This window comes from Aethalodelphis obliquidens, unplaced genomic scaffold, assembly GCF_003676395.1.
Source record: "Aethalodelphis obliquidens isolate GAN/ISIS:26980383/991018 unplaced genomic scaffold, ASM367639v1 scaffold46, whole genome shotgun sequence".
Lineage (NCBI taxonomy): Eukaryota > Metazoa > Chordata > Mammalia > Artiodactyla > Delphinidae > Aethalodelphis > Aethalodelphis obliquidens.
The window spans coordinates 15,400,518-15,416,880 of NW_020837990.1; the positions used below are offsets into that span (position 1 = coordinate 15,400,518).

The window sequence follows — 16,363 nt, forward strand, 5'->3', positions numbered from 1 at the left end:
CCCCAGAAAAGAATTTTTTTTTTTGAAAAACACTAAAGTTTTAATAGATTAAAAAGAAAAAGAAAACCTATACAAAAGTGGTACTGATACTACCTAAAATTATACTTTTAGGAACCTGAGAGATATGATCAATCCCATTTTACAAGAGAAGAAACTGAGGCTTAAAGAGGTTAAGAACACAAGTTCAAAGGGTACACAGCCATCAGGTGACAGAGCCATGTCCAAACCTAAACTTCTTGACTTTTAAGGACAGTGTTTGATCAACTATGGGATATCTGTCTCTCACAGTCCAAATAAAGAAGGAAAATGCATATATTTTTAGTTTATCCTCATGACCATGAATGGCAGCAAACTTAAATAGAAATATCTACTTTCCTTCTCCAAGTACCTGCCTTTCATACATTCTAGAAGCCCTGCATGGAAGCAACGGCCACTAGACTTCATTAAATGAAAACGACTAGTTTGGGGCACACTGACAAGAACATGAGCTGTAGAGTCAGAAAGACCCAAGTATAAACCCCAGCCATGGTACTTCCTGAGTGATCTTAGACACATTTTACCTCACAATCTCTGAGAAACAGTTTTTTAATACGAAGACCTCTCTCATAAGGTTATTATAAAGGCTAAATGAGTTCATTCATATTCACTCAGCTATGTGTTAGGAAGTGAATGGCTAAGCCACAACCCATCATTCACTGTGGAGGTGCAGAAGAGGGCAGGGAAGAAGCTACCCTGGCCAAAAAAACAAGTGATATAGTCAAACCTCCTCGTAAACATACCAATGACAAGCCTCCTGGGAAACAAACATAGTAGATCTGCTAGCATGAGAGTCCTCATCTATGAGATACTAAGACGATGTACCAGGTTTGTTTACAGTCTATGCATTTAAGGAGTAGGTCTCTGGGATCAGCTTTGTAACTATACCAGTGGCCCATCGGTGTAAATGATAAACCTCATATATCACTTAGAGACTCTGAGGTTAATCTGGGCCACAGCACACCCTGATGTGGCAAGAATGCACCTGTGGAGCTGTAATGGAGGTCCCAGACCTCTTCCTGCCTTCACCTATACCGCGTGATTACCTTTGTACTTGAAATTACATACTAGTGAAGTTTGACATTAGGTGTGGTAGGCAGCTTCTAAATTACTGGCTCCCAATACAGTAAGTTCCCTACACACAAATCTTCAAGTTGCGAGCTTTCAAAGGTGCAAACGTGCATTCGCGTGTCCAATCACGTAAGTTAGTTCATGTGTCTGGTGTACATTGTCTGGTGTACATTGTCTGGTGTGCATGCATCCTCTACAAGTGGTTATGCTCTTGTGTACTTTACTGTACAGTACTGTATAGAGTACAGTAATACTATAAAGTATCGTTATTTCAAGCTAGATCTGCAAGAGGACTTCATTGAACCCTTTGCTGTACAACACGAGGAGTTTACTAATGAAGATCTGATGGAATTGGAGGCCCAGAGAAGGGACCAAGAGAGACAAGAGGAAGAAGTAACTGAAGAACCAAAGAGATTCACGACGCAAGAAATGGCAAGGGGATTTTCTTTATTTAAGGAGGCACTGGTAAGTTTTTCAGGCATAGGACCCTAACGTAGAACGGTACACAAAGGTTGCAGCAGCTCTTCAAAATGCAATCCAGTGCTACCACGCCACCTATGATGAGAAAAAAAGAGCTACTACCCAGACATCACTGGATTGTTTTTTCAAGAGGGTAGAGAGAGTTGAATCCAACAAGGAACCAGAACCTGTGCCATCAACATCAGGCATGAGTGAAACTGCAGCTTGCCCTACGTCTCCCACTGCTGACAATCCTTCAGCTCTACCATCTCCCACCTCCTCTCCCTCCTCCAGTCAGTAACTCTTCTTGTACTTCTTGTACTATACTCTTCTTGTACTATACTACTGTACTCTTCAAGGTACTGTACTGTAAGATTTAAAATGTTTTCTTTATTTTTTGTGTTTGTTTTTTATGTATTATTTGTGTGAAAAGTATTATAAACCTATTACAGTACAGTACTATATAGCCGATTGTGTTGGTTGGGTACCTAGGCTAACTTTGTTGGACTTACAAATTGGACTTATGAACGCGCTCTCGGAACGGAACTCGTTTGTATGCAGGGGACTTAACTGTAATCTGGGCCTCCTGGCCAAGATGAAGTGTTGACACTGCTCTTGGCAATGATTTTTTGTGTGTGACACCAAAAGCAAAGGCAACAAAAGCAAAAACAAACAAGTGGGACTACATCAAACTAAAAAGTTCCTGCACAGAAAAGGAAACCATTGACAAAATAAAAAGACAACCTACTGAATGGGAGAAAATATTTGCAAACCATATATCTGGTAAGTTCTAAAATATTCAAGGGGGCTTCCCTGGTGGCGCAGTGGTTAAGAATCCACCTGCCAATGCAGGGGACACGGGTTGAAGCGCTTGTCGGGGAAGATCCCACATACTGTGGAGCAACTAAGCCCATGCACCACAACTACTGAGCCTGCACTCTAGAGCCCGAAAGCCACAGCTACTGAGCCTGCGTGCCACAACAACTGAAGCCCACGTGCCTAGAGCCCGTGCTCTGCAACAAGAGAAGCCACCGCAATGAGAAGCCTGCGCACCGCAACGAAGAGTAGCCCCCGCTCACCACAACTAGAGAAAAGCCCGCACGCAGCAACGAACACCCAACACAGGCATAAATAAATAAATAAATTTAAAAAACCAAAATAAAATAAAATATTCAAGGAATTCACACAATAGCAAAAACCAAAGAATCTCATTCAAAAAATGGGCTTGAGGAGACATTTTTTTCAAAGAAGACATACAAATGGTCAACAGGTACATGAAAAGGTTCTTAACATCACTAACCATCAGAGAAATGCAAATCAAAACCACTATAAGATAATCACCTCACAACTGTCACAATGGCTATTATACAGAAGGTTGGAAATGACAAGTGTTGGCAAGGCTGTGGACAAAAGGGAATCCTTGTGCACTGTTGGTGGGAATGTAAATTGGTGCAGTCAGTACAGAAAACAGTATGGAGGTTCCTCAAAAAACTTAAAAATAGGTGGAGCTGGGGAACAGGGCGGAAGAGTAAGACGTGGAGATCACCTTCCTCCCCACAGATACATCAGAAATACATCTACATGTGGAACAACTCCTACAGAACACCTACTGAACGCTGGCAGAAGACCTCAGACCTCCCAAAAGGCAAGAAAGTGCCCACATACCTGGGTAGGGCTAAAGAAAAAAGAATAAACAGAGACAAAAGAATAGGGACGGGACCTGCACCAGTGGGACGGAGCTGAGAGGGAGGAAAGGTTTCCACACACTAGGAAGCCCCTTCGCGGGCGGAGACTGTGGGTGGCGGAGGGGGAAGCTTCGGGGCTGCGGAAGAGAGCACAGCAACAGGGGTGCGGACGGCAAAGCGGAGAGATTCCCGCACAGATGATCGGTGCCGACGGGCACTCACCAGCCCGAGAGGCTTGTCTGCTCAACCGCCGGGGCGGACGGGGCTGGGAGGTGAGGCTCGGGCTTTGGTCGGAGCACAGGGAGAGGACTGGGGTTGGAGACGTGAACACAGCCTGCAGAGGGTTAGTGAAGCACGGCTAACCGGGAGGGAGTCCGGGGAAAAGTCTGGACCTGCCGAAGAGGCAAGAGACTTTTTCTTCCCTCTTAGTTTCCTGCTGCTCGAGGAGAGGGGATTAAGAGCACTGCTTAAAGGAGCTCCAGAGACGGGCGCAACCCGCGGCTAAAAGCGCGGACCCCAGAGACGGGCATGAGACGCTAAGGCTGCTGCTGCTGCCACCAAGAAGCCTGTGTGCGACCACAGGTCACTATCAACACCCCCCTTCGAGGGAGCCTGTGCAGCCCGCCACTGCCAGGGTCCCGGGACCCACGGACAACTTCCCGGAGAAAACGCACGGCGCGCCTCAGGCTGGTGCAACATCACGCCGGCCTCTGCCGGCGCAGGCTCGCCCCGCACTCCATACCCCTCCAACCCCACCGCCTCAGTGAGCCTGAGTCCCCGAAGCAGCTGCTCCTTTAACCCCGTCCTGTCAGAGCGAAGAACAGACGCCCTCTAGAGACCTGCACGCAGAGGCGGGGCCAAACCCAAAACTGAGCCCCGGGAGCTGTGAGAACAAAGAAGAGAAAGGGAAATCTCTCCCAGCAGCCTCAGAAGCAGCAGATTAAAGCTCCACAATCAACTTGATGTACCCTGCATCTGTGGAATACAGGAGTAGACAACGAATCATCCCAAATTGAGGAGGTGGACTTTGAGAGCAAGATTTATGACTTTTTCCCCCTTTTCCTATTTTTGTGTGTATGTCTATGCTTCTGTGTGAGATTTTGTCTGTATAGCTTTGCTTCCACCATTTGTCCTAGGGTTCTATCCGTCCCTTGTTTTTTGTTTTTTTCTTTAAAAATGAATTTTTTTATTAATAATTATGTTTTACTTTAATAACTTTATTTTATCTTCCTTTATTTTATTTTACTTTACCTTCTTTCTTTCTTTCCTTCCTTCCCTCCCTCCTTTCTTCCTTCCTCCCTCCCTCCTTTCTTTCTTTCTTTCTTTCCTTTCTTCCTTCCTTCCTTTCTTTCTTTCTACTTTTTCTCCCTTTTATTCTGAGCCATGTGGAAGAAAGGCTCTTGGTGCTGCAGCCAGGAGTCAGTGCTGTGCCTCTGAGGTGGGTGAGCCAACTTCAGGACACTGGTCCACAAGAGACCTCCCAGCTCCACATAATATCAAATGGCAGAAATCTACCAGAGATCTCCATCTCAACACCAGCACCCAGCTTCACTAAACGACTAGCAAGCTACAGTGCTGGACTCCCTATGCCAAACAACTAGCAAGACAGGAACACAACCCCACCCATTAGCAGAGAGGCTGCCTAAAATCATAATAAGTCCACAGACACCCCAAAACACACCACCAGACGCGGACCTGCCCACCAGAAAGACAAGATCCACCTCATCCACCAGAACACAGGCACTAGTCCCCTCCACCAGGAAGCCTACACAACCCACTGAACCAACTTTAGCCACTGGGGACAGACACCAAAAACAACGGGAACTACGAACCTGCGCCTGCAAAATGGAGACCCCAAAAACAGTAAGATAAGCAAAATGAGAAGACAGAAAAACACACAGCAGATGAAGGAGCAAGATAAAAACCCACCAGACCTAACAAATGAACATGAAATAGGCAGTCTACCTGAAAAAGAATTCAGAATACTGATAGTAAAGATAATCCAAAATCTTGGAAATAGAATAGACAAAATGCAAGAAACATTTAACAAGGACCTAGAGGAACTAAAGATGAAACAAGCAACGATGAACAACACAATAAATGAAATTAAAAATACTCTAGAAGGGATCAATAGCAGAATAACTGAGGCAGAAGAACGGATAAGTGACCTGGAAGATAAAATAGTGGAAATAACTACTGCAGAGCAGAATAAAGAAAAAAGAATGAAAAGAACTGAGGACAGTCTCAGAGACCTCTGGGACAACATTAAATGCACCAACATTTGAATTATAGGGGTTCCAGAAGAAGAAGAGAAAAAGCAAGGGACTGAGAGAATATTTGAAGAGATAATAGTTGAAAACTTCCCTAATATGGGAAAGGAAATAGTTAATCAAATCCAGGAAGCACAGAGAGTCCCATTCAGGATAAATCCAAGGAGAAATACGCCAAGACACATATTAATCAAACTGTCAAAAACTAAATACAAAGAAAACATATTAAAAGCAGCAAGGGAAAAACAACATATATTACACAAGGGAATCCCCATAAGGTTAACAGCTGAACTTTCAGCAGAAACTCTACAAGTCAGAAGGGACTGGCAGGACATATTTAAAGTGATGAAGGAGAAAAACCTGCAACTAACATTACTCTACCCAGCAAGGATCTCATTCAGATTTGATGGAGAAATTAAAAGCTTTACAGACAAGCAAAAGCTTAGAGAGTTCAGCACCACCAAACTAGCTTTACAACAAATGCTAAAGGATCTTCTTTAGGCAAGAAACACAAGGGAAGGAAAAGACCTACAATAACGAACCCAAAACTATTAAGAAAATGGGAATAGGAACATACATATCGATAACTACCTTAAATGTAAATGGACTAAATGCTCCAACCAAAAGACACAGATTGGGTGAATGGATACAAAAACAAGACCCATATATATGCTGTCTACAAGAGACCCACTTCAGACCTAGAGACACATACAGACTGAAAGTGAGGGGATAGAAAAAGATTTCCATGCAAATGGAAACCAAAAGAAAGCTGGAGTAGCAATTCTCATATCAGACAAAATAGACTTTAAAATAAAGACTATTATAAGAGACAAAGAAGGACACTACATAATGATCAAGGGATCCATCCAAGAAGAAGATATAACAATTGTAAATATTTATGCACCCAACATAGGAGCACCTCAATACATAAGGCAAATACTAACAGCCATAAAAGGGGAAACCAACAGTAACACATTCATAGTAGGGGACTTCACCACCCCACTTTCATCAATGGACAGATCATCCAAAATGAAAATAAATAAGGAAACACAAACTTTAAATGATACATTAAACAAGATGGACTTAATTGATATTTATAGGACATTCCATCCAAAAACAACAGAATACACATTTTTCTCAAGTGCACATGGAACATTCTCCAGGATAGATCATATCTTGGGTCACAAATCAAGCCTTGGTAAATTTAAGAAAACTGAAATAGTATCAAGTATCTTTTCCGACCACAACACTATGAGGCTAGATATCAATTACAGGGAAAGATCTGTAAAAAACACAAACACATGGATGCTAAACAATACACTACTTAATAACGAAGTGATCACTGAAGAAATCAAAGAGGAAATTAAAACATACCTAGAAACAAATGACAATGGAGACACGACGACCCAAAACCTATGGGATGCAGCAAAAACAGTTTTAAGAGGGAAGTTTATAGCACTACAATCCTACCTTAAGAAACAGGAAACATCTCAAATAAACAAGCTAACCTTGCACGTAAAGCAGTTAGAGAAAGAAGAACAAAAAAAACCCCAAAGTTAGCAGAAGGAAAGAAATCATAAAGATCAGATCAGAAATAAATGAAAAAGAAATGAAGGAAACAATAGCAAAGATCAATAAAACTAAAAGCTGGTTCTTTGAGAAGATAAATAAAATTGATAAACTATTAGCCAGACTCATCAAGAAAAAAAGGGAGAAGACTCAAATCAATAGAATTAGAAATGAAAAAGGAGAAGTAACAACTGACACTGCAGAAATACAAAAGATCATGAGAGATTACTACAAGCAACTCTATGCCAATAAAATGGACAACCTGGAAGAAATGGACAAATTCTTAGAAATGCACAACCTGCCAAGACTGAATCAGGAAGAAATAGAAAATATGAACAGACCAATCACAAGCACTGAAATTGAAACTGTGATTAAAAATCTTCCAACAAACAAAAGCCCAGGACCAGATGGCTTCACAGGTGAATTCTATCAAACATTTAGAGAAGAGCTAACACCTATCCCTCTCAAACTCTTCCAAAATATAGCTGAGGGAGGAACACTCCCAAACTCATTCTACGAGGCCACCATCACCTTGATACCAAAACCAGACAAGGATGTCACAAAGAAAACTACAGGCCAATATCACTGATGAACACAGATGCAAAAATCATCAACAAAATACTAGCAAACAGAATCCAACAGCACATTAAAAGGATCATCCATCATGATCAAGTGGGGTTTATTCCAGGAATGCAAGGATTCTTCAATATACGCAAATCTATCAACGTGATACACCATATTAACAAACTGAAAAACCATATGATCATCTCAATAGTTGCAGAGAAAACTTTCAACAAAATTCAACACCCATTAATGATAAAAACCCTGCAGAAAGTAGGCATAGAGGGAACTTTCCTCAACATAATAAAGGCCACGTATGACAAACCCACAGCCAACATTGTCCTCAATGGTGAAAAACTGAAAGCATTTCCACGAAGATCAGGAACAAGACAGGGTTGCCCACTCTCACCACTCTTATTCAAAATAGTTTTAGAAGTTTTAGCCACAGCAATCAGAGAAGAAAAGGAAATAAAAGGAATCCAAATCGGAAAAGAAGAAGTAAAGCTGTCACTGTTTGCAGATGACATGATACTATACATAGAGAATCCTAAAGATGCTACCAGAAAACTACTAGAGCTAATCAGTGAATTTGGTAAAGTAGCAGGATACAAAATTAATGCATAGAAATCTCTGGCATTCCTATACACTAATGAGGAAAAATCTGAAAGTGAAATCAAGAAAACACTCCCATTTACCATTGCAACAGATATGTAGGAATAAACCTACCTAAGGAGACAAAAGACCTGTATGCAGAAAATTATAAGACACTGATGAAAGAAATTAAAGATGATACAAATAGATGGAGAGATATACCATGTTCTTGGATTGGAAGAATCAACATTGTGAAAATGACTCTACTACCCAAAGCAATCTACAGATTCAATGAAATCCCTATCAAACTACCACTGGCATTTTTCACAGAACTGGAACAAAAAATTTCACAATTTGTATGGAAACACAAAAGACCCCGAATAGCCAAAGCAATCTTGAGAATGAAAAACGGAGCTGGAGGAATCAGGCTCCCTGACTTCAGACTATACTACAAAGCTACAGTAATCAAGACAGTATGGTACTGGCACAAAAACAGAAACATAGATCAATGGAACAGGATCAAAAGCCCAGAGATAAATCCATGCACATATGGTCACCTTATCTTTGGTAAAGGAGGCAGGAATGTACAGTGGAGAAAGAACAGCCTCTTCAATAAGTGGTGCTGGGAATACAGGACAGGTACATGTAAAAGTATGAGATTAGATCACTCCCTAACACCATACACAAAAATAAGCTCAAAATGAATTAAGGACCTAAATGTAAGGCCAGAAACTATCAAACTCTTAGAGGAAAACATAGGCAGAACACTCTATGACAGAAATCACAGCAAGCTCCTTTTTGACCCACCTCCTAGAGAAATGGAAATAAAAACAAAAATAAACAAATGGGACCTAATGAAACTTCAAAGCTTTTGCACAGCAAAGGAAATCATAATCAAGACCCAAAGACAACCCTCAGAATGGGAGAAAATATTTGCAAATGAAGCAACTGACAAAGGATTAATCTCCAAAATTTAGAAGCAGCTCATGCAGCTCAATACAAAAAAACAAACAACCCAATCCAAAAATGGGCAGAAGACCTCAATAGACATTTCTCCAAAGAAGATATACAGACTGCCAACAAACACATGAAAGAATGCTCAACATCATTAATCATTAGAGAAATGCAAATCAAAACTACAATGAGATATCATCTCACACCAGTCAGAATGGCCATCATCAAAAAATCTAGAAACAATAAATGCTGGAGATGGTGTGGAGAAAAGGGAACACTCTTGCACTGCTGGTGGGAATGTGAATTGGTTCAGCCACTATGGAGAACAGTATGGAGGCGCCTTAAAAAACTATAAACAGAACTACCATATGACCCAGCAATCCCACTACTGGGCATATACCCTGAGAAAACCATAATTCAAAAAGAGTCATGTACCAAAATGTTCATTGCAGCTCTATTTACAATAGCCCGGAGATGGAAACAACATAAGTGTCCATCACCGGATGAATGGATAAAGAAGATGTGTCACAGATATACAATGGAATATTACTCAGCCATAAAAAGAAACGAAATTGAGCTATTTGTAATGAGGCGGATGGACCAAGAGTCTGTCGTACAGAGTGAAGTAAATCAGAAAGAGAAAGACAAATACCGTATGCTAACACATATATATGGAATTTAAGAAAAAAAGAAAAATGTCATGAAGAACCTAGGGGTAAGACAGGAATAAGGACACAGACCTACTAGAGAATGGACTTGAGGATACAGGGAGGGCGAAGGGTAAGCTGTGACATAGCGAGAGAGTGGCATGGACATATATACACTACCAAACGTAAAATAGATAGCTAGTGGGAAGCAGCCGCATAGCACAGGGAGATCAGCTCGGTGCTTTGTGACCACCTAGAGGGGTGGGATAGGGAGGGTGAGAGGGAGGGAGACGCAAGAGGTAAGAGATATGGGAACATATGTATATGTATAACTGATTCACTTTGTTATAAAGCAGAAACTAACACACCTTTGTAAAGCAATTATACTCCAATAAAGATGCAAAAAAATTAAAAATTAAAAATAGAACTACCATGTGATCCAGCAATTCCACTTCTGTGTATTTATCCAAAGAAAAGAATAACAATAACTCAAAAAGATATACGCACCCTCATGTTCACTGCAGCATTATTTACAATTGCCAAGATACGGAAGCAACCTAAGTGTCCACCAATGGTGAATGGATAAAGAAGATGTAGTATATATATACAATGGAATATTATTTTGTGTTAAAAAGAATGAAATTTTGCCATTTGCAACAACATGAAAGGACCTTAAGGGCATTACACTATAGAAAATATGTCAGGAGCAGGTGGGGCAAAAATAGATTTAAAAATATAAGTGAAATAAGTCAGAGAAAGACAAATACTGTATGATCTCACTTATATATGGAATCTAAAAACAAACAAAGAAAAAACCAAGCTCATAGATACAGAGAACAGACTGGTGGTTGCCGGGGCTGGGGGCAAGGAGTAGACAATATGGGAGAAGGGGAACAAAATTTCAGTTATAAAATAAGTCATGCGGGCTTCCCTGGTGGTGCAGTGGTTGAGAGTCCGCCTGCCGATGCAGGGGACACAGTCCGGGAAGATCTCATATGCCGCGGAGCGGCTGGGCCCGTGAGCCATGGCCGTTGAGCCTGCGCGTCCGGAGCCTGTGCTCCGCAACAGGAGAGGCCACAACAGTGAGAGGCCCGCGTACCGCAAAAAAAAAAAGTCATGCAGATGTAATGTACAGCGCGGTGACTACAGTTAATAATACTGTACTGTATATTTGAAAGTTGCTAAGAGAATAGACCTTAAAAGTTCTCATCACAAGAAAAAAAAATTCTGTAACTGTGTATGGTAACAGATTAGACTTACTTTGATGATCATTTTGCAAAATATACAAATACTGAATTGTTATGTTGTACACCTGAAACTAATATAATGTTGTATGTCAATTATTAAAAAAAAAAAAAATGGAGTTTGACTTCTGAGTCTAGGTCATAAAAAACATTGCTGCTTCCACCGTACTCCTTCTTCCCCTCTCATTTGCTCTCTCTGATGAGGCCAGATGCCACATTGTGAGAAGCCCTCTGAAGAGGAGGACCACATGGAAAGGAACTGAAAGACACCTCTGACCAACAGCCAGCAAGAGAATGAATCTTGTCAACAAGCACATGCGTGAGCTTGGAAAGAGACCCACCCCCACCCCCACCCCACCCCCATTGAGCCTTAAAGTACCTGTGACACCTTGATTTGCAATCTTGTGACAGACTGAGCCAGAGGACCCAGATGAGCCACACCTGAATTCCTAACCCACAGATACCATGAGATAATATATGGTTCTTGCTTCAAGCCACTAAGTTGTGGGGTAATTCATTACACCACAATAGATAATTTATATGTTATCTCTGATTCATGAGTCTGATTTGAGAAACTAATTGTGTTATCTCAAGTGCCTCTCTGTTCCAGACCCTGTTCTAAGTGCTCTGGAACCATCAATTAAGTAGACAAATTCCTTTGCCTTTATGGAGCTTACACTCTAATGAAGAGAAAAAGAAAACAACAATAAATAAGTAAATACTCTAGTATATTTGAAGGTGATAAGTGCTATGGAAAAAAGATAATATAGAGCAAGGTAAGGAGGAGTGGTTGGGGCAGTGTAAAGAAAGACAGCCATGTGGATACTTGAGGGAAAAGCATTCCAGTGGAAGAAACATAATATAAAGGCTTTGAGGCAAAAATATGCCTGGCATGCAGGAGAAATAGCAAGACCAGTGTGGAGCAAGGGAACAAGCGGAGAATAATAACAAGCGGAGAATAACAGGAAATAAGATTGGAGGGGGGTTGAATAGCATAGGCCCAGTAGGTCACACTGGCTTTTATTCTGAGTGAAATGGGGAGCCATCAGAGGAGTCCCATGATCTGAGTTGTGTTTTTAAAGGATCATTCTGTCTGCTGTATTGAGAATAGACAGCAGGAGAGCAAGGGGGAAGTGCTAGGAAATAAGAAACTCCTAAGAAATATCAGCCCCCTTATCTACCTCTCTAGCTATAGTGGTCATACTCTACCCCAGCTCAATGTTTTTTGATGCAAAATAAAGCATTGGTTTTGCCTTTTTGCTTTAAATCCTAGATAACAACAAAGGCAGAAGGCCATGTGAGGAAGCACCAGCCTCTATCTAGGAGGAGCTGAGTAAAGTTAGCATCTTCAGTCAATAAAGGAATCAAAGTAATAAGAATTCTCGCTAGCAAAGACTGTTCCTATCTTATACCTAAGATATACACAGTATGTTTCAGTAAATTAATGCTCATGGAAATTGTCTTTTCACTTTTATTATTTCAATTTACAAATCAATTAAAGACACTATTTAAAAAATTCTCATTATCTATTCCATAAAGTACTAGTATTTACCACAAACAAACCATGAACTCTGCACAGGTTATCACATTAGAAATTTTAACTACTTCCCATCTTCATATTTGCTGTTTTTAATCTAAACTGATGCAAGCCAGTGTGCAATGCAAAGAACTGGCCTCTGCTGCCCCCTACTGGAATCACATCTTGCTACCTAAATCTCCCACAAACAAAATCTGAGATCCACAAAATGCAGCCAGGCAAATAAGGCTCGGTTGAAATACTGCTGGAATTTTACCACTACTCTGGAAAACCAAGCAGTTATATATATAAAGTCCTAACTCTTATATATAAACTCCCAACTGTTTAAATATACACAGTTATATATAAGCTCCCGTCTTCCACCCACAGACCCCTACTGCCCAAATAAAAGCATTTTAAAAATTAGGAGTATCTGATATGTAAGGACTTTCCATTCCCAAATCCTTTTTATTTTCAACTGGGCATTTTTATAAGAAATAGAAGAGCTTAGTTTTATGAGTACTAAAAACTACAAGCCCTAAAGACATTCGCTTTTAAGTGGTAGAATGTATCACAGAACACGGCTTTAAAAAACTATATTCATATTCCTTGCCTCACTTGTTTCCTAAACGAGATCATTTTGTTAAAAGGTGTGTGGATAGTTAAGAAAACAAATTTCTCTCAATTACTAAAGATCAAAAGAATTTTAAACAGGTGAATAAATTAAAACAGAATAAAGCACTTAAGGCAACAAGTACCTAAACCACCCTTTATTTTTAGCTAAAACACAGAAAGGAAAAAAACAGATTCCCCAAACCTTAGCTATTTTGCCACAAAGCAGTGAATTCATTTCTCAATATTAATATAGTATAGTTCACTTCCAAAAGCAAACACTATCTGGCAACCTAGTTTTAATTACAGCATATATACAGGATTTTAATTAGTTTCAAGCTTTAATTTAGCTTTTATTCAATTCAATTATCCAGTCTGATGGCCCACAAAAGTTCTAATTTATCTCTAAGCCCATTAATGGTAACTTTTTGCAGTTTGGTTCTTTTTTTTATTAGACTGACAAAGAAAAAATAAGCATTACATATCCTAAACCTTTCTACTAACTATACATCTAAAATAGTCAGTTCAAAACATTTTTAATTGGTTACAAAGGGTCAAACAAGCTTGTACTTTAAAAATCAATGACCATATTAGAAACTACATTATAATAGTTTTTCAAATTGGTATTCTCTCTTCAAACACAATCATTGTGATGTTGTACCTCCTCTTCACCTCGAGTCATTAAAACCAATTTAATGCTTACCATGGCATGTTCAACTACATAAGATTTTTAACAACTTCTCCAGGAACCAAGCACCCTGAAATATTTCCCCTTCTTGAAACTTTTCCTGATATACTGAGATGTCAAATAATCTTCATATAGGATGAATAATTTTAAAATACTGCTAAATGTATTCTATAAAGGAATCAGTTTAACCTGTCCATGCCCACACCATTGGCACATCTAAAAAAGCCTGTCTGGCCTGGTCCAATACACTAATGAGAGATGATATCCACCAACCTCACCTATCCAGAGGCCCATAGGGCCATGAAATGCAAATGTGTGCATAGATAAAGGTACAAATTCATACATGCTACACATTTACTGAGGAGAATTAAACAGTGTATTAATTCCACCAACCACTACTAATGACTTCTCTAAATATCTCACTATGAAAGATAATCCAAACATGTATCCAACACAAAGACCACTGATGCACCATGTACCTTCTTACAAAATGGAAAACAAAGCTGCTGTTCTACCTATGTCCCATTTACTTAGATCCCACTAGAAACCAAAAGGTTACCAGTCTAAAGACAAGTCTGTCTGAATGTACAATGAAATCATACACAGAGCCTGGTTCTAACTCTATTACTTGCTCAAATTATATAATTACAATAAAAAAGACTTACTTTTGAATCCTCTAGTACAATCCTACTGTTAAATAGTTTTATCTTTCACTATTGTACTATTCTCTCCTTTCCTTCTTCATGCTGGTCAAAAGAAATGCTTTTAATTTAAATGAGTACATTTTGATCATAGCCCATGTTTAACAGCCCAAAGGGTAAATCTGAATCAATCGAAAAATGTTTAAACATTAAAACAGTTTATGAAAATTAGAAAATTATAGGAAGAAGGAGCTCTATATCTTGTTAGGCTGTAGAACAGGAAAAACCTCCACTTCAACTGAAACAACAACAAAATTGACCAAATACAAACAAAAAAACTTTTTCCCTTTAAAGCCATCCAAGAACAGTAGATACAAAGAAATTTATGAGACTCAACTCCAAAGGGACTTCCTAGATAAGCAAAGGATAGAGGACACATTCAAACTTGAGGCCACTGGCTGAAATGGGTGCAGGGCAGGTAGAAAAGCAAGCCTGCTGGCGAATGACAGACTTTGCTTAGATGAGGATTTCTTCTTTTTTTTTTAAGATTTATTTATTATTTACTTATTTTTGTCTGCATCAGGTCTTTTAGTTGCGGCATGAGGAATCTTCGTTGAGGCATGTGGCGCACGGGCTCTTCGTTGCAGTGCACAGACTCTTTGTCGCGGTGCGTGGGCTTCTCTCTAGTTGCAGAGTGTGGGTTTTTTCTCTTCTCTAGTTGTGGCGCACTGGCTCCAGGGTGCGTGGGCTCTGTAGTGTGCAGCACGCGGGCTCTCTAGTCGAGGAGCACGCAAGCTCAGCAGTTGTGGCACACGGGCTTAGTTGCCCCACGGCATGTGGGATCTTACTTCCCTGACCAGGGATCAAACCCGTGCTCCCTGCATTGCAAGGCGAATTCTTTACCACTGGACCACCAAGGAAGTCCCTAGATGAGGATTTAAATCTTGGGTCTTAAAGATCCTGCCATCCCTGGGAACTCATTAAATAGAAGTTGGTGGCTTAATAATCAGAAGTAACTTGGTCCATTTAAACCAACAGTTGGTGTCTCTTCCATCATTAAGCATTAATGTCTGACTGACATCCATATTATAAATACTCATGCAGTTTTGATGAGAAAGAAAACGTAAAACCAAAGAGATAGTACATCATAACCAATCACAACCTTATTGTGATTATTATTTAGGTTGCTTCCAGTTTTCTTTTTTAAACAAAATATACCCACATTTGAAGAACCTCATATTTGAATCTATGTGAGGTAAAAATGCCTGTTAATAAGCTCACACCTCAAAAACCTACAGAAATCTCTGAAAGAAAACTTTCCTTTAGTTAGTAGGGGGGGTTATGTGACTCAGAAAGATTATAACCTCTCAGGAGACAAAAATGTCTATTTCTCTTTGCATGTGTAAACCTGAGAGTTGCCATGTGTTCTCATGACTGCAACAAAATTAGAGATAGGAGTAAATAATCAATCACATTCTACTGAAATTATGCATTTTATTGTCTGTATTCCCTCCAGGTTTCAAGATGAACGAGGTCAGGAATCATGTCTGTTTTGCTCGTTTTACCTCCTACTATGTACAATGCCTGGCACTTAATATGTATTTGTTAAATCCATATAGAAAAAATGAATGAGTGAATCCAGATTACTTTCAGCTCTAATGTCTTTATGATTTTCTATTTTATGGTTTTATTATATGAATCTATGGTTCTTTGGTTCAACAATTTTAAGTAAAATGTATTTTAAACATATACCAGTAGTATTCAAAAGAACTTTTCACAATGATGGAAATGTTCTATTCCTGCTCTGTTCAAGATGTGG

The 16,363-nt window shown here is 39.8% G+C and overlaps 1 protein-coding gene across 2 annotated transcripts in view; it reads right to left on the reverse strand.

Moving 5' to 3' along the window:
• DDX10 (DEAD-box helicase 10) overlaps window positions 1-16,363 on the reverse strand; it is a 296,714-nt gene that overhangs the window by 253,153 nt on the left and 27,198 nt on the right. The window lies entirely within an intron of this gene.